This window comes from Solanum stenotomum, chromosome 10 (genome assembly GCF_019186545.1).
Source record: "Solanum stenotomum isolate F172 chromosome 10, ASM1918654v1, whole genome shotgun sequence".
Classification (NCBI taxonomy): Eukaryota; Viridiplantae; Streptophyta; class Magnoliopsida; order Solanales; family Solanaceae; genus Solanum; species Solanum stenotomum.
The window spans coordinates 14,374,776-14,393,979 of record NC_064291.1 but is presented as its reverse complement, the minus strand read 5'-3'; positions in this window follow the sequence as shown (position 1 = coordinate 14,393,979).

The window sequence follows — 19,204 nt, the reverse complement described above, 5'->3', positions numbered from 1 at the left end:
AGAGGGGACCCGGCTGGCCTAGTCTCCGTATATGTCCACCACCACTTCCAGGCGGGTCCGTCAAGCTGATAGGCTGTAAAATCTGCGGCTCGGCACTCCAACAAACTCAAGGGGTGCAACCGGTCACTGCAGGAAGTTAGAAACTCGTGTGCATCCTCTCCAACTGCCCCTGAGAACCTTGGTGGTGCCATTCTGAGGAAATACTTGAGCATCCTCTGCTCATGGAATGGTATAACACCTCATGCAACATTTGGCTGGGCGGCAGGAGGCACTGGGCAGGGTGCCCTCATGGAACGGGAGCTGGAGGCCGCTTTTGCTGTACTGGTGGAACTAGACCTGGCTGCTCCTGCTTTACACCCCCAAAAGCTACAAGTAGCTGGGCAATAGCTGCCTGAAGAGTAGGAGTCATGACCAGTGTGGCTGGTGGCTGGGCTAAACCTGGTGATAAGGGTTCCAATTGGGGATGAAACCAATTGAAACCAAATGGGGAATGAAACAACACAAAAGTAAGATAGATGAGAAATAAGAGATGAGAAGAGAAGAAAAAAAGGCAATTGAATAAACAATCAACCAAGGAAGAAGAGAAACGTGAATTCGAAAAGAAACAACTCAAATTGAAAACCACAAATGAGCAATCTCAAGTGAAATCAAGGTTAAAGAAGTCCTAAATCAACAATGAGAATCCACCCATCACTAATCTAGATTAAGCTACACTAAGCTAGGCTATCCTAAAGGGATTCCACCCTTAAACTACACTCTTGAAAGAGTTTGTTCATTTCACATTCAAAATCCATAGTCTCCCTCTTCCAAAATAAAAGAGACTACTATTTATACTAATAAAATAAAGAAGACACTTATTTGACAATTTTACCCTTAATGAGGTAAGGGCCTTGTTTGGTTGACTTCCTTTGTGAATTCTTGAAAATAAAGTAAAGAAGACACTTCTTTGATAATTTTACCCTTAATGAGGTAATGGCCTTGTTTGGTTGTCTTCTTTTGTGAATTCTTGAAATTATGAGATGACCATTTGCACAAATGGCCACTTTCTTCTTTCTCTTCACTTAGATGGACCTTCCACACATTGTACTTCTTGATTTTGTGTCCATCAATCTCCTCTAATGCTTTTACGCGATCCATGATATCCATGTTGTTATCATCCTCCCCTTCTTGAAAAGGATTCGTCCTCGAATCCAAACCATGAAAAGGACAAACAACAAATATATCCTCATAGCATGAGGGTTAGTATAATGGTTAGCACAAAAGGCATTACACCAAGGAGACACAATCTCAAGGAGCAACCAAGTATCCTCTATTATCAGGACTATTAAGCCCGTAGTTGGAGAACAAGGACATTGGCTATTCCTCACATCAAAAGGATAATACCACCCAAATTATAACATTACTACAAGCTCAAACGCTCACCGGGGTCAAAATGATAATAGGTCCACATAATGGGGTCATACAAACAAGTATAGACCTCAATGATACCTCGACCGAAATGCAATGCCCATTTAAGACAAATATGAGACTCATCATATGCAAAGAGATAGTAGAGAAATGTGTCATGCACATAAGGGTCATCTAAGGTGTTCCTATATGCAAGATTAAAACTTGGTTTAAGGATCTTAGCACTCATTACATCACAAGATGGAACACACAAAGATAACATGACGAATTTAAGATAAACTTCCCCCTTTCCTGACAAATAACTCTTATCCCCATAAGATGCACAATCAACAAGATCATACTCAAAGAGATAGTAAAGAAATGGGGTTAGAAAACTACTCTTTCCCATGCACAACGTAGGCCCCTCAAGTAAATTGTAAACCCTTAAGAAGAACTTTCCATCATAGGGAAAGGCGCCAACAAATCCCTCCAAATTGTTCTTGTCATCTTGACCAATCATCACTAAACAAATGCCACAATTCAACCCAATACCGGGGTCAAATGGAAAAGAAATCCATGAACATGGATCAAGCACACCTTTATTAACCCGGTTGGCACCCTTATCTTCCAATATCATAGTACTCCACTCAAAAGTGTTAAAATCATCATATGCAAACAAGTAGTAGAGAAAAGTGTCACATAAATGAACTTCAATCAAGTTGTTCCCAAGTTTGGCCTCCACTTTATATACTAAAGAAGCACAATTCATATGAAGAATTGGAACACACAAGGATGAAGTAACATTTAACACATAAGCGTCCCCTTTCATCTTAACACTACCCTCTCCAATAAATGTACTATCATCTTCACAAAAGAGATCTCCATCTTTGGAAAGTGTGTCATCACACCATAGTGGATTCTCAAACAATTGATAGTCGCTGAGAGTGGCTACACTTCCAACATTATAAGGCATTTCACTATGCACACTCTCAAGAGTCATGTCATCATCAAACAAGAGATTATCCTTTAACAAACATTCTACCTCAAGATTCACATGAGAAAAACAAGAAATGGTGCTATGGTCTAAGGAAACATTCAAATCATTAATGCCAACACTAGGTGGACACAAATTGATCTTTCCAGGAGAATCAACTTGGTCATTAATAGGATCAACTAGTGTAGCATCACTTTCATCGCTGGACAATGTACCCTCATTCAAGCTACAAGTGCCAACACTAGGTGGACACAAATTGACCTTACTAGAAGAGTCAACTCGGTCATCAAAAGGATCAACAAGTTCTTGATCACTCACAACAAGGATATTATCATCACACAAGAAAGTGCTATCAAGAACATCACAAGGTAAAGACTCACTATGCTCACATAAAGACAAGGTATTATTTATACTCAATGAGCTACTAGCCACACAATGATGTTCCAAGTTCAAGAAAGTGTAGGCGTTAGCATTGTTACCTTGTAGCTCATAGGAAGAAGTGTCGTCACCTTCGCTATCAACAATAGAGCACATTTTCTCATTTTGGAAGCTTTCAAGAACCTCATGATTCTTCACATTTTGAGGTGCCTCACTAGGCTTGCTTCCAAGGATACCTGCACAAATTTTCAAACTAGAGAAAGTAAAGTTACATGAGTTAGGAGAAAAATGTGACAACCCTCTCACAACACTCCACCCAACCTCTCCTTTTTCCATTCTAGAGTTGTCACTTTTCACATCCTTACTCCTCTCAATCTTTTGTCTCTCAATTTGATGGGAGTTAGGGCAAGTGCCAAGGATTCCTTTTGAAGGGTTAGAAGATCCCTTCAAGTTCAACTTCCATTTTGGTGCACAAGGAGTGGGTGTTTTGACTTCCATGTGCTACTCCTTAGTGCCAACCTTACAAGAAGTATCTTGTTTTTCTTCCAAGGGTAACTCCTTAGGTGTATCTTCATGATGAATAACTTGCCTCTTTTGTACCATAGACGTAACCTTTTCAAACATCCGCAAGAAAGCATCAAAATCTTCCCTCAACGTTGTAAAAGATTCTCTTAACTCTACTACTTCATGGCTTAGTGTTCCTCCCCCTCTACCTTCAACCTCATCACCATACGGAGAACAAGAAACATTGGAACTAGGATGAGAAGAATAAGTTAGCATATTTTAAGAAGTAAGGAATGCACTTCTTCTATGGTCCACACGGCGACTTTGAAATGGTCCCACCCAAACATCTATGCCTTCTTTCTTAGGATATGAAGTAGCACAAGATGAGGTAGTAAATTCAACCTCACAACCTCCATTTCTATCTATATTGTGCTCAAAGGATTCATAAGACCTATGAGAGAAAGAATTGTACCTCACATCACCATCATAACCATGGTGCGTAGCATGAGAACCTTCATCTCCATAATGATATACACCATAAGGTTCTTCCATCCCTTCAACATCATCACAAGAGTCATAAGTTTCATTCATCTCAAAATCATCTCCGAAGTAGTAGTTCCCACCACCATGTTGTTCATTATCCCATAGACCATCATATCCCTCATAAGAATCACCATCATAAACAAGAGCCCCATTACCATGTTCGTAAGGACCATCATAGCCCTCACAAAACTCATTTTCACCATGCTCATAGCTCATATTGCTACAAGCGTATTCACCAATATCATCTCCACAATATTCAGAAGTTACGGATGACATTCTTCCTTGTAATCACCTTGGGTACCTACAAAACTTAGCAAACAAGGTTAGTGGCAAAATTCCTCACACCTCTCTTATTTGATCTCACACTCACCTTCCTAAAGTGTCTTCCCAAAGTTGATAGAGAACTACCTTTGCCCAATCAAATCACAAGATCACTAATTCTTTGTGGTGGAGTGGATTCTTGTGACTCTTGAAAGAAGGACGACCCAAAAAAAAACTAATGCACTTGAATAAAGAAGGTTATCAACGAATTAAGATGAGAAAAATAGAATAAAGAAGCACCAAAAGATTCGGACTCAAAATAAACCAAGTAACAAAAGTAGAAGAATTGCTTCTTGTTACTTAATTTGAAGGATCAAAGAAAAGATTTGATGATTAAAAACTAGTTAAAAGTAATTAAAGATGTTAATTAATTGTTAAATAGCTGAAAATTAAAAGAAAAATGAGTTTAGAAGAAGAAGAAGTGAATTTGGACACTTAGAAAAAAAAATTATGCCTCAAAGAAGTCCATCACTTGTAAGACTTTGATTGGATGATTTGATGATTAAAACTAGTTAACAAGTAATTAAAGATGATAATTAATTGTTAAATAGTTGAGGAATTGAAGGGAAAAATGGTAGAAAAAAGAATCACGAAGTTTGGACACTTAGAAAAGTTTCTAGGTCCAAAAAAACTTTCATACTTGGAATATTTTTGGGGTCTTAAGAAAAACCTGCACATTTTCCTCTCTGAATCTGAGCCACACGCGCCACGTGGCGCGCTGGCAGTGAGCTGATGCTGAAGTGGCTGCTGTGTTGGCAGCTGATTGCTGACGTTGCAGTCCACATGGATTTTTTATTTTTATTTTATTTTTTTTTTTTGAATTTCCTTTTTTTTTTTTTTTCAAAATTCCACTAATGGACCCCAAAAAACACCTTTGAACAACTTTGACTTGAAAAGTTGGATCAAATGTACTTTCTCATTTCTTCTTCTTCAAGAACAACTTGAAGACACCAAGAACACATAGAACACCAAGAACACACACTAAACTCAATACACTCAAATCAACTCGAAATTGGCTCAAAATTTAGGATTTTCTTCCCTTCAACTAAGAGAACAAAGCCCACTAATTATTAACCTCAAATTTCGTCTCAATCAAAAGACCTACTTTCAAAATTTGAAAAGTTTGAAAAGCTTGAATCCTTCAATGGTAACTTCACTTCTACAACTCCAAATTGAACAAAATTTGAAACCTAGACTCAAAAAACACTAGGAAACAAGGATCTAGTGTCAAAAACAATAAATCAAAACAAAAAAACAAAAAAAAATTCAGATTTTTTTTTTGACGATTTTTTTGGACTCTTTTTTTTTTTTTTAAAACCAAGACTAATTTGTAAGAACAAATCAGAAACCTAGGCTCTTGATACCAAATGATAAGGGTTCCAATTGGGGATGAAATCAATTGAAATCAAATGGGGAATGAAACAACACAAAAGTAAGATAGATGAGAAATAAGAGATGAGAAGAGAAGAAAGAAAGGCAAATTGAATAAACAATCAACCAAGGAAGAAGAGAGACTTGAATTCGAAAAGAAACAACTCAAATTGAAAACCATAAATGAGCAATCTCAAGTGAAATCAAGGTTAAAGAAGTCCTAAATCAACAATGAGAATCCACCCATCACTAATCTAGATTAAGCTACACTAAGCTAGGCTATCCTAAAAGGATTCCACCCTTAAACTACACTCTTAAGAGTTTGTTCATTTCACATTCAAAATCCATATAGTCTCCCCCTTTCAAAATAAAAGAGACTACTATTTATACTAATAAAATAAAGAAGACACTTATTTGACAATTTTACTCTTAATGAGGTAAGGGCCTTGTTTGGTTGACTTCCTTTGTGAATTCTTGAAAATAAAGTAAAGAAGACACTTTTTTGACAATTTTACCCTTAATGAGGTAAGGGCCTTGTTTAGTTGTCTTCTTTAGTGAATTCTTGAAATTATGAGATGACCATTTGCACAAATGGCCTATTTCTTCTTTCTCTTCACTTAGATGGACCTTCCACACATTGTACTTCTTGATTTTGTGTCCATCAATCTCCTCTAATGCTTTTACGCGATCCATGCTATCCATGTTGTTATCACCTGGACCCTCTGGCTGAAGGGGAATAGAGGCATCCTGAGGCTCCTCTATCGGATTTGGAGCTATATCTTTGTCCGGGGCTGTTGCTGGACCCCTACCCCTACCCCATGGTCAACCTCTAGGCCTAGCCGGGGTTCTATCTGCCACCTCAGGTGGATCGTCATCACCGGGGGCACCACTTCTACAAGCCATCCCTGCAAAAGAGTGAAACAAGTGAGAATCCATGAAACTAATGAAACATACACTGCACGAGATGATACAACATACATAATGTTCTTAATGACATCCTGTAGCCTCCCAAATATAAGTCATGGACGTCTCCGCACCTCTCCGCAGGACTCTACTAGATGCTAGCTCTGTACAAGTGACACCAACGAACAACATGGCTCTGATACCAACTTGTCACGACTCGATTCCTCGAGCCGTGATGGAACCTACTATATCCCACCAGTAGGTAAGCCAACCCGAAACCCAGAACAGCTAGCAGTGGATAAAATAGTAGAAACCAAGTGGCAGAAACAATAACAACAAAAAGGAATAAGGCAAGCCAAAATAATACATACATAAGAATCGAATCCCTCCCAGAACCTGAAAGTCACAAGTACAGAGCCATACTAAGAGTACAAGTCCCAAAAGTGGACCAACATACAAAAATATACGCAACTACAAGGACATGTCTCAAATACAAAAGACGAGCCACAAAATATATGTACAGAAGGAGACGACAATGATCAGGACGTTGTACTCATCCTCGCCTCCAGATACTGGCTACTACTGGCTCGAATGGCGGCACCGATGACTGATGCTTGGTCCTGCATCACAAAAATAGATGCATAGTGTAGTATGAGTACCAGTGAAAAGGTACCCAATAGGCATCATAGGTCGACTGAGTAAGAAAGGTAAAAGCAATAGGAAACGCTAGAATAAAACACAAACAGAGGTCACGAACAAGAGAAATAAAGGTATGCACACGAGTGTAAGGCAAACAAACCTAAGGTGACTACTCCAACTGGGCCCCCATAAGCCCAGAAGGTGTATCGTGCGCAAATTAAAGTAAAAATCTGAACGGATCCTATAAGCCCGTCGGTACATAGAAAAGCTAAACTAAGACTAGAGGATATTTGTAAACCCAAAGCATTACAGAAATGTCAGTATTCCTGAGCTATGGAAGAGAGGAAACACAGAGCCTGGACCTCGAACCGCGGGTGAGTCTGCCTATAGTAGATCCGTTGATAGAGTCGAACTTTGCAAGGGATAGCACAAAACCCGGACCTCGAACCACGGATGTCGACTACCCGTAGATAAAGTGATATAACCTAAGTGGGGGAAGAATCTGTATGTCGACTCCATTATAGGGGGGTAAATAAGCAGCAGCAGGAAGAACAGAGCCCGAACCACGAACCGCGGGTGAAACCTCTTATTAAGTTACCACGGTAGCGTAAAGCTTCCAAATAAGCCATCAAGGATTCCCGCATCTAAAATTCATGGGTAACTCTTCCTAACCATCTCAAAGTGACAAGAGAACCAAACTGAAGCTGTATGAATCACCGAACGAGCCCGAAGGGCGGCCAAAAATGTAGAAAGTTAGGATCATACGAGAATTATGGATGTTAAGGCCCCACAACTGAGTCACTACCTAGCTAAGACTCATCTCTATCAGACCCAAGTTTGCGATATCAGTCTACCAGGACCTACGCCACTCAAAGTCACACCGGGATGGAAATAATATAATATATCCGCTTTGAACAATCGTGAGTCTATGGAATATCTATTCTAAGTCTAGACTAAGGCTAAACATGCTCCAATAATAACTCATAAGTCAAAACCAGGCCAAACAAGGAAGCAAGGATGATCAAATATAACAATTCAAGTACCTGCTGAGTCCGGAGATAACCTAAAGATGATTTTTATCGAAAAAGGCATGCTAATCTAGTTCCCCGCCCCAATATCCATGAAAATCCACATACGCTCATACATTCAGACTCAATCTAAATGAAAATGGAAGTCGTAGCCTACCTGTAGGTCGAACACGCGCGCTCCAAACTACTCCGCCGAAGCTTTTTCCTTTCGAACGCCTCGGATCGCTGCCACGCTATCAAAAACAGAATCACAGCATCGTTATGGTTGTTTAGACACTAAATTCCCAAGAAACGTAGGCGGACCAATTTCAGGGTCAAAAAAGGGAAAAGTGGGACCCGCATCGTAAATTCCAGAATTAACCCCAAAAATAGATTCTAAACATCTTCCCGAACTTGTGTTCCAAATTGGAACACAATTTGGGGCTCGGAACAGTCCCAACACTAACATGCAACAAAAAACCCAAAATTACACTAAAAATGAACCACAATGGCAGCTGTTATTTACAAGAAATTACCAGAAATGAAAGCCCAACTTCTGAAACCAACTATACCACGATGATCCTCACGAAAAACCCCACAATCTAGGCTCTTGAATCACCAAATTCGGACCTAAAATGGCCAAAAAATCATCTTCCAAAATTTTCCAAAAAATTGAGCTCGAAATGAGCTATGGCAGCAGCTAAAACATAATTCTTACCTCCAACGAAGCTTCAAATACAAATTCCAACCACGCCAACGCGTTATCCTTGAAAAACCACTCAAGATAGACCCAAAAATCACCGAAATCGAACCTAAAATGACTGAGATATCAAGTCTCAAAATTACCAAAATAAAGCTCACAAAAAGAATCGTGGCAGCTGGTATTTCATGAAATTTACCTCAAACAGAGACCCCAAATCAGTTTCTGAGCTTACCAACGCGTTCCTTGCAAAAAAAACCCACAAGATGGAACTTCGAATCACTAAAATCGGACTTGAAATGAGAGAGTTATGAAGGTTTGAAGTTGAGAAATGAGGTTGAAATGGCCTGCACCAGCTATAGATATCATCTGAAAAGCTGATATTTTTATGCCAACTTAAAAATCTCCAACGGGGTGCTCGAGATTCGTTCGGAACCCGATAAAAATAAAATAGATATGCTACCCTACTAAATTCGACATTATGTACTCAATGGCGCAGTTGAAATTTCTATCAGAGGTAATCTCGATAAAAAGTGGGTCCCACTCCCAAAGGGCATTTTTAACCAAAATCCACCGAGGGGCTCGAAATGAGTCCGGAGGCCTCGGGAGTCGAACGAAAGGTCGTCCTATACCAAACTCGACATTCCGGAGCTAACCACACTGTCAGAATTTCCATTCTGACACATTTTCCAAGAATGTTGACCAAAGTCAACCGCTGACCTGTTTTCAAGGATAAAATGCTAAAAATGGTTTAAACTCTTCAAAAGCCTCGGGACTCTAGTCAATCATGCTTCAAGCCTAATTTGGCCATTCTGGAGCTGATGAAACTGTCAGAATTCCGTTCTAAGGCTGTTTTCCTGATGAACTTACTAAAAGTCACTTTTCAAGCTTCAAGGACTCTAAAACACGAAAAGCTGAAAAAATCCAAACGAACGACCAGACGACCGAATTGTCAGTGCCAGCATAAATGACTTGGGTTTGCTATAGGAGAGCTCTAACCGACGAAAAGAATGCGGGTACACAGAAATGACCTAGAGGGCCATTACATTTTATGTCTTTTTCTTGATTTTTATATTTTTCGCACGTTTACGAATGAAATTTTTGATACTTTTTGGTAAGTCACGAAAAAATGTTAAATTTTGATATTCTATTCGTATCGATATTCTAAGGTGACTGTTGTGATTCGAGAATTTTTTGAGGTGTTTTTATGTCTTTTTCTTGATTTTAATATTTTTTGCGGGTTTACGAATTAAAATTTTTGATATTTTTTGGGCAGTCACGAAAAAATGTGAAATTTTGATATTTTATTCATACTGATATTCTAAGGTGACTGGTGCGATTCAGAAAATTTTTAAGGTGTTTTTATGTCTTTTTCTTGATTTTTATATTTTTCAGACGTTTACAAATTAAATTTTTTGACTTTTTTGGGAAGTCACAAAAAAATGTGAAATTTTGATATTTTATTCGTATTGATATTCTAAGATGACTGGTGTGATTCGAGAATTTTTTGAGGTGATTTTATGTATTTTTCTTGATTTTTATATTTTTAGACGTTTACGAATTAAAATTTTTGATATTTTTCGGGCAGTCATGAAAAAAATGTGAAATTTTGATATTTTATTCATATCGATATTTTAAGGTGACTGGTGGGATTAAAAAAATGAGGTGTTTTTATGTCTTTTTCTTTATTTTTATATTTTTCGGATGTGTACGAATTAAATTTTTTGATATTTTTCGGGCAATCACGAAAAAATGTGATATTTTGATATTCTATTCGTATCAATATTCTAAGGTGACTGGTGTGATTCGTGAATTTTTTGAGGTGTTTTTAGGTCTTTTTCTTTATTTATATTTTTTTCGACGTTGACGAACTAAAATTTTTGATATATTTCGGGCAGTCAAGAAAAAATGTAAAATTTTGATATTTTATTCGTATCGATATTCTAAGATGACTGTTGTGATTCGGAAATTTTTGAGGTATTTTTATATTTTTTCTTGATTTTTATATTTTTCGGACATTTTCAAATTAAATTTTTTGATATTTTTCGAGCAGTCACAAAAAATGTAAAATTTTGATATTTTATTCATATCGATATTCTAAGGTACTGTTTCCATTCGCGAATTTTTTGAGGTGTTTTTATATCTTTTTCTTTATTTTTATACTTTTCGGACGTCTACAAATTAAATTTTTTAATATTTTTTGGCCAGTCATGAAAACGTGTGAAAATTTGATATTTTATTCGTATCGATATTCTAAGGTGACTGGTGCAAATTGGGAATTTATTGAGGTAATTTTATGTCTTTTTCTTAATTTTTATATTTTTCGGACATTCACGAATTAATTTTTTTTCTAATTTTCGAGCAGTCATGAAAAATGTGAAATTTTGATATGCTATTCGTATCGATATTTTAAGGTGACAGGTGGGATTTGGAAAATATTTCTGAGGTGTTTTTATTTCTTTTTTTTTATTTTTATATTTTTCGGATGTTTACTAATTAAAATTTTTGATATTTTTTGGGCAGTCACGAAAAAATGAGAAATTTTGATATTTTATTCATATCGATATTCTAAGATGACTAGTGCGATTCGGGAATTTTTGAAGTGTTTTTATGTCTTTTTCTTTATTTTCAAATATTTCGGACGTTTACCAATTAAAATTTTTAATATTTTCGGGCAGTCACGAAAAAATGTGAGATTTTGATATTTTATTTGTCTCAATATTCTAAGGTGACTGGTGCGATACGAGATTTTTTTGAGGTGTTTTTTTGTCTATTTCTTGATTTATATATTTTTCTAACGTTTACAAATTAAAATTCTTGATATTTTTCGGGTAGTCACGAAAAAATGTGAAATTTTGATATTTTATACGTAACGAAATTCTGAGGTGACTGGTGCGATTCGGAAATTTTTAAGATGTTTTTATGTTTTTTCTTAATTTTTGATATTTTTCGGGCAGTCACGGAAAATGTTAAATTTTGTTATTTTATTCATATCTATATTCTAAAGTAGTTTTTCTATTCGGGAATTTTTTGAGGTGTTTTTAGGTCTTTTTCTTGATTTTTATATTTTTTGGACGTTTACGAATTCAAAATTTTAGATATTTTTCAGTCAATGACGGAAAAATGTAAAAATTTGATAATTTATTCGTATCGATATTCTAAGGTGACCGGTGCGATTCAAGAATTTTTTGAATTGTTTTTATGTCTTTTTATTTATTTTAATATTTTTCAGACGTTTACGAATTAATTTTTTTTATATTTTTCGGACAATCACAAAAGAAAAGTGAAATTTATACATTTGTTTGTATCGATATTCTAAGGTGACTGGTGCGATACAGAAATTTTTTGAGGTGTTTTTTAAGTCTTTTTCTTGATTTTTATATTTTCTGGACGTTTACGAATTAAAATTATTGATATTTTTTAGACAGTCAGGAAAAAATGTGAAATTTTGATATCTTATTCGTATCTATATTCTAAAGTGACTGGTGCGTTTCAGGAATTTTTTTATGTGTTTTTATGTCATTTTTTTTATTTTTATATTTTTTGGACGTTTACGAATTAAATTTTTTGATATTTATTGGGCAGCCACGAAAAAATATGAAATTTTGATATTTTATTCTTATTGATATTTTAAGGTGATTGGTGTGATTCGGAAATTTTTTGAGGTGCTTTTACGTCTTTTTCTTGATTTTATATTTTGGACTTTTGCGAACTAAAATTTTTGATTTTTCGAGCAGTCATGAAAAAATATGAAATTTTGATATTTTATTTGAATCGATATCCTAAGGTAACTGGTGTGATTTGAGAATTTTTTTAGGTATTTTTATCTTTTTCTTGATTTTTATATTTTTCGGACATTTACGAATTAAAATTTTAAAATTTTTTCAAGTAGTCATGAAAAAATGTAAAATTTTGATATTTTATTCGTATCGATAATCTATGATGGTTGGTATGATTCGAAATTTTTTTGAGGTGCATTTTATTTTTTTTGCTTTTTTATATTTTTCGGATAATCACGAAAAAATGTGAAACTTTCACATTTTATTCGTCTCGATATTTTCTGGTTAGTGGTGCAATTCAAAAAAGTTTTGAGGTGTTTTTATGTCTTTTTCTTGATCTTTATATTTTTCGGACATTTACTAATTAAAAGTTTTCATATTTTTTAGAGGGTCCTGAAAAAATGTGAAATTTTGATATTTTATTAGTATCAATATTCTATGGTGGCTGGCGCGATTCAAAAATTTTATGTGTTTTCTTGATTTTTATATTTTTCGGACGTTTACGAATTAAAATATTTGATATATTTTATGCATTCACGAAAAATGTGAAATTATGATATTCCATTTGTATTGATATTTTAAGGTGACTGGTGCGATTCGAGAATTTTTTGAAGTGTTTTTATGTCTTTTTCTAGATTTTTATAACTTTTGGACTTTTCCGAACTAAATTTTTTTATATTTTTCGGGAAGTCACGAAAAAATGTGAAATTTTTATATTCTATTTATATCGATATTCTAAGGTGACTTGTGCGATTTGAAAATATTTTGAGGTGTTTTTATCTCTTTTTCTTGATTTTTATATTTTTTGGACGTTTAAGAATTAAATTATTTGATATTTTTCAAGTAGTCACAAAAAAATGTTAAATTTTGAAAATTTATTCGTATCAATATTATAAGGTGATTGGTGCGATTCAAAAATATTTTGAGTTATTTTTATGTATTTTCTAGATTTTTATAATTTTTGGACGTTTATGAATTCAAATTTTTGATATTTTTTGGGCAGTCACGAAAAAAATGCTAAAATAGATATTTTATTCGTATCAATATTATAATGTGACTAATGTGATTCGAGAATTTTTTGAGGTGTTTTTATAGCTATTTTTCGAGCAATCACGAAAAATGTGAAATTTTGATATCTTATTCGTATCTATATTCTAATGTGACTAGTGCTATTCCAAAATATTTTGAGGTGTTTTTATGTCTCTTTCTTGAATTTTATATTTTTTTGGACGTTTACGAATTAAAATTTTTGACATTTTTCGAGCAATCACGAAAAACGTTAAAATCTTTTATATTTTTCAGGCAATCACGAAAAATGTGAAATTTTGATATTTTAGTGGTATCGATAATCTAATGTGATCGATGTTTTTTGGGAATTTTTTAAGGTGTTTTTTTGTATTTTTCTTGATTTTTATATTTTCATACGTTTACGAACTAACTTTTTAAATACTTTTCCGATAGTCACGAAAAAATGTGAAATTTTGATATTTTATTTGTATCGATATTTTAAGGTGACTAATGCGATTCACGAATTTTTGATGTGTTTTTATTTCTTTTTCTTGATTTTTATATTTTTCGGATGTTTCGAATTAAAAATTTTGATATTTTTCGGGCATTCACGAAAAAAATAATAAATTTTTATATTTTATTCATATCGATATTCTAAGGTAACTATAGGGCGATTGGGTAACTTTTTGTGGTTTTTTTATGTCTTTTTCGTGATTTTTATATTTTTCGGATGTTTACGAATGACTATTTTTTATATTTTGTGGGCAGTCATAAAAAAATGTGAAATTTTGATATTTTTTTCGTATCAATATTCTAAGGTGACTGGTGTGATTCGAAATTTTTTTGAGGTGTTTTTCGTAATTTTTATAAATTTCGGACGTACACGAATTAAGATTTTTGATATTTTTTTGTACACAGTCATGAAAAAATGAGAAATTTTTTTATTTATTCGTATCGATATTCTGTAGTGATTGATGCGATTCATATTTTTTTATAGTTGCTTTTATGTCTTTTTCTTGATTTTTATATTTTTTGAACTTTTACGAATTACAATTTTTGATATTTTTCTACCAGTCACGAAAAATTTGAAATTTAATATATTATTCCTATCAATATTCTAATTTGACCGATGCTTTTCAGGATTTTTCTGAAGTGTTTTTCTATCTTTTTCTTGATTTCTATAATTTTCGGGCATTTACAAATTAAAATTTTTGATATTTTTAGGGCAGTCACAAAAAAATGTGAAATTTTGATATTCTTTTCTTATCGATATCCTAAGATGACTGGTGCAATTCAGAATTTTTATGTCTTTTTTCTTGATTTTTAAATTTATCAGACATTTTTGAATTAAAATTTTTGATATTTTTCGAGTAGTCACGAAAAAAATGTAAAATTTTGATATTTTATTTGTATCGATATTCTAAGGTGACTGGTGAAATAAGTTCTTTTATTTATCTTTTGGACGTTTACGAATTAAATTTTTTGATATTTTTCAAGCAGTCACGAAAAAATGTGAAATTTTGATATTTTATTTGTATCGATATTCTAAGGTGACTGATGCGATTTGAGAATTTTTTGAGGTGTTTTTATGTCTTTTTCTTAATTTTTATACGTTTCGAACGTTCACGAATTAAAACTTTTGATATTTTTTGGACAACGAAAAAATGTGAAATTTTGATATTTTATTCGTATCGATATCCTAAGTTGATTGTTGCGATTTAGAAATTTTTTGAGTTGTTTTGATGTCTATTTCTTGATTCTTATATTTTTCAGACGTTGACGAATGAAAGGTTTTGATATTTTTCAGGCAGTCACGAAATAAATTGAAATTTTGATATATTATTCGTATCGATATTCTAAAATGACTGGTTCGGTTAGGGAATTTTTTGAGGTGTTTTTATGTCTTTTTTTTATTTTTATATTTTTTAGACGTTTACGAATTAATTTTTTTGATATGTTTCGGGCAGTCACGAAAAAGTTAAAATTTTGATATTTTATTCGTATCGATATTCAAAGGTGATTGGTGCGATTCACGAAATTTTTGAAGTGTTTTTATGTTTTGTTATTAATTTTTATCTTTTTCGAATGTTTACGAAGTAAATTTTTTGATATTTTCAGGCAGTCACGAAAAAATGTGAAATTTTGATATTTTATTCGTATTGATATTCTAAGGTGATTGACGAGATTCAGGATTTTTTTGAGGTGTTTTTATGTCTTTTTCTTGATTTTTATACATTTCGGACGTTTACAAATTAAAATTTTTGATATATTTCGGAGAGTTACAAAAAAATGTGAAATTTTGATATTTTATTCGTATCATTACTCTAAGGTGACTGGTGCAATTCGAGAATTTTTTGAAGTAATTTTATTTCTTTTTCTTATATCTTATTCTTTTCGGACATTTACGAATTAAAATTTTTGATATTTTTCGTGGTGTCACTAAAAATTTCAAATATTGATATTTCATTCGTTTCGATATTCTAAGGTGACTGGTGCGATTTATGAAATTTTTGAGGTGTTTTTATGTTTTTTATTTATTTTTATATTTTTCAAACGTTTACGAAGTAAATTTTTTGATATTTTTCAGGCAGTCACAAAAAAATGTGATATTTTGATATTTTATTCGTATCAATATTCTAAGGTGACTGGTGAGATTCATGAATTTTTTGAGGTGTTTTTATGTCTTTTTCTTGATTTTTATTCTTTTCGGACGTTTACGAATTAAAATTTTGCTATTTTTTTGGAAGTTACAAAAAAATGTAATATTTTGATATTTTACTCGTATCGATATTCTAAGGTGACAGGTGAGATTCGGGAATTTTTAAGGTCTTTTTATGTCTTTTTCTTGATTTATATATTTTCGGACGTTTACGAATTAAAATATTGATATTTTTCGAGCATTCACGAAAAAATGTGAAATACTGATAATCTATTCGTATCGATATTCTAAGGTGACCGGTGCGATTCAGGAATTTTTTGATTTGTTTTAATGTCTTTTTCTTGATTCTTATATTTTTCGGACAATTAAAATTTTTGATATTTTTCGGGCAGTCACGAAAAAATGTGATATTTTAATATTTTATTCGTATCAATATTCTAAGGTGACTAGTGCGATTCGAGAATTTTTGAGGTGTTTTTTGCCTTTTTCTTATTTTTTATAATTTTCGGACGTTTACGAATTAAATTTTTTAATATTTTTTGCGCAGTCACGAAAAATTTGAAATTTTGATATTCTATTCGTATCGATATTCTAAGGTGACTGGTGCGATTCATGAATTTTTTGAGGTGTTTTTATGTTTTTTATTGAATTATATATTTTTTGGAGGTTTACGAATTAAATTTTTTGTTATTTTTCAGGCAGTCAGGAGAAAATGTGAAATTTTGATCTTTTATTTGTATCTATATTCTAAGGTGATCGGTGCGATTCAGGAATTTTTTGAGTTGTTTTTATGTCTTTTTCTTGATTTTTATACTTTTCGGACGTTTACGAATTAAAATTTTTGATATTTTTCGGGGAGTTACAAAAAAATGAGAAAATTTTATATTTCAATTCGTTTCGATATTTTAAGGTGATTGGTGCGATTCAAGAATTTTTAAGGTGTTTTTATGTCTTTTTCTTGATTTTTATATTTTTCAGACGTTTACGAATTATAATTTTGATATTTTTCTGGCAGTCATGAAAAAACATTAAATTTTGATATTCTATTCGTATCGATATACTAAGGTGACTGGTGCGATTTGAGAATTTTATGAGGTATTTTTATGTCTTTTTCTTTATTCTTATAATTTTTGGACGTTTAAAATTATTTTTTTTATATTTTTCGGGCAGTCACGAAAAAATGTGATGTTTTGATATTTTTTTCGTATCAATATTCTAAGTTGACTGGTGTGATTCAAGATTCTTTTGAGATGTTTTATGTCTTTTTCTTGTTTTTTATATTTTGGGACGTTTATGAATTAAATTTTTTGATATTTTCGGGTATTCAGTAAAAAATGTGAAATTTAGACATTTTATTCATATCGATATTCTAAGGTGACTTGTGCGATTTGAGAATTTTTTGAGGTATTTTTGTGTTTTTTTCTTGATTTTTATATTTTTCGGACGTTTACAAATTAAAATTTTCAAAATTTTCAGGTAGTCACAAAAAAATTTGAAATTTTTATTTTATATTCGTATCGATATTCTAAGGTGACTGGTGCGATTCAGGAATTTTTGAGGTGTTTTTATTTCTTTTTTTTATTTTTATATTTTTTGGACGTATAGGAATTAAAATTTTGGATATTTTTCGAGCAGTCACAAAAAAATGTGAAATTTTGATATTTTATTTGTATCGATATTCTAAGGTGACTAGTGTGATTCGAGAATTTTTTGAGGTGTTTTTATATCTTTTTCTTGATTTTTTATATTTTTTGGACGTTTACGAATTAATTTTTTTTATATATTTCGGGCAGTAATGAAAATTTTTTAAATTTTCATATTTTATTCAAATCACTATTCTTAGATGACTGGTGCGATTCGGGAATTTATTGAGGTGTTTTTATGTCTTTATCTTGATTTTTATATTTTTTCGGACGTTTACGAATTAAAATTTTTGATATTTTTCGAGCAATCACGAAAAAATGTGAAATTTTGATATTTATTCGTATCGATATTCTACGATGACTGGTGTGATTCGGGAATTTTTTGAGGTATTTTTTTGTCCCTTTCTTGATTTTTATATTTTTCGGACGTTTACAAATTATTTTTTTATATTTTTTGGGCAGTTACGAAAAGTGTTAAATTTTGATATTTTATTCGTATCGATATTCTAATGTGACCGGTGCGATTCAAAAATTTATTGAGGTGTTTTTATGTCTTTTTCTTGATTTTTATATTTTTCAGACGTTTGTGAATTAATTTTTTTGATATTTTTTGGGCAGTCACGAAAAATGTGAATTTTTGATATTTTTTTTTATCGATATTCTAAGGTGACTGGTGCGATTCAGGGATTTTTGAGGTGTTTTTATGTATTTTTCTTGATTTTTATATTTTTCGAACGTTTACGAATTAATTGTTTTGATAATTTTCTGGCAGTCACAAAAATATGTGAATTTTTGATATTTTATAGTATCGATATTCTAAGGTGACTGGTGCAATTCGGAAACTTTTTGAGGTGATTTTATGTCCTTTTCTTGATTTTTATATTTTTCGATCGTTTATGAATTAAATTTTTTGATATTTTTCGTGCAATCACAAAAAATGTGAAATTTTGTTATCTTATTCGTATCGATATTCTAAAGTGACTGGTGCCCTTAAACTATGTGAATGAACAAAAATGTCATTCGTTTATAATTTGGCTAAAAAATATTTCCGTCATAAATACTTTGGTTGAAATTGCCCTTGCAATTATACTTTGGTCTAGAAATGCCCTTATAATTACTCAATGGGTCAAAAATGTCATTTTTCGAATAAATATATTATTTCTTTTCTTTTTGAACAAATCTTCTATTTAATTAAACTATTATTAAAAGCCCCTATTCTTATTTTCTTTCTCTTAAAATCACTTTAATAAATAAAAATGTAGGGGAATAATTTTTTTCTTCTTAATCTCATTTTATCAATTAAAATAAAATAATTTCATGTATTTTTTCGACGGATAATTTATGTCATATATATAAGATCATAGAATAT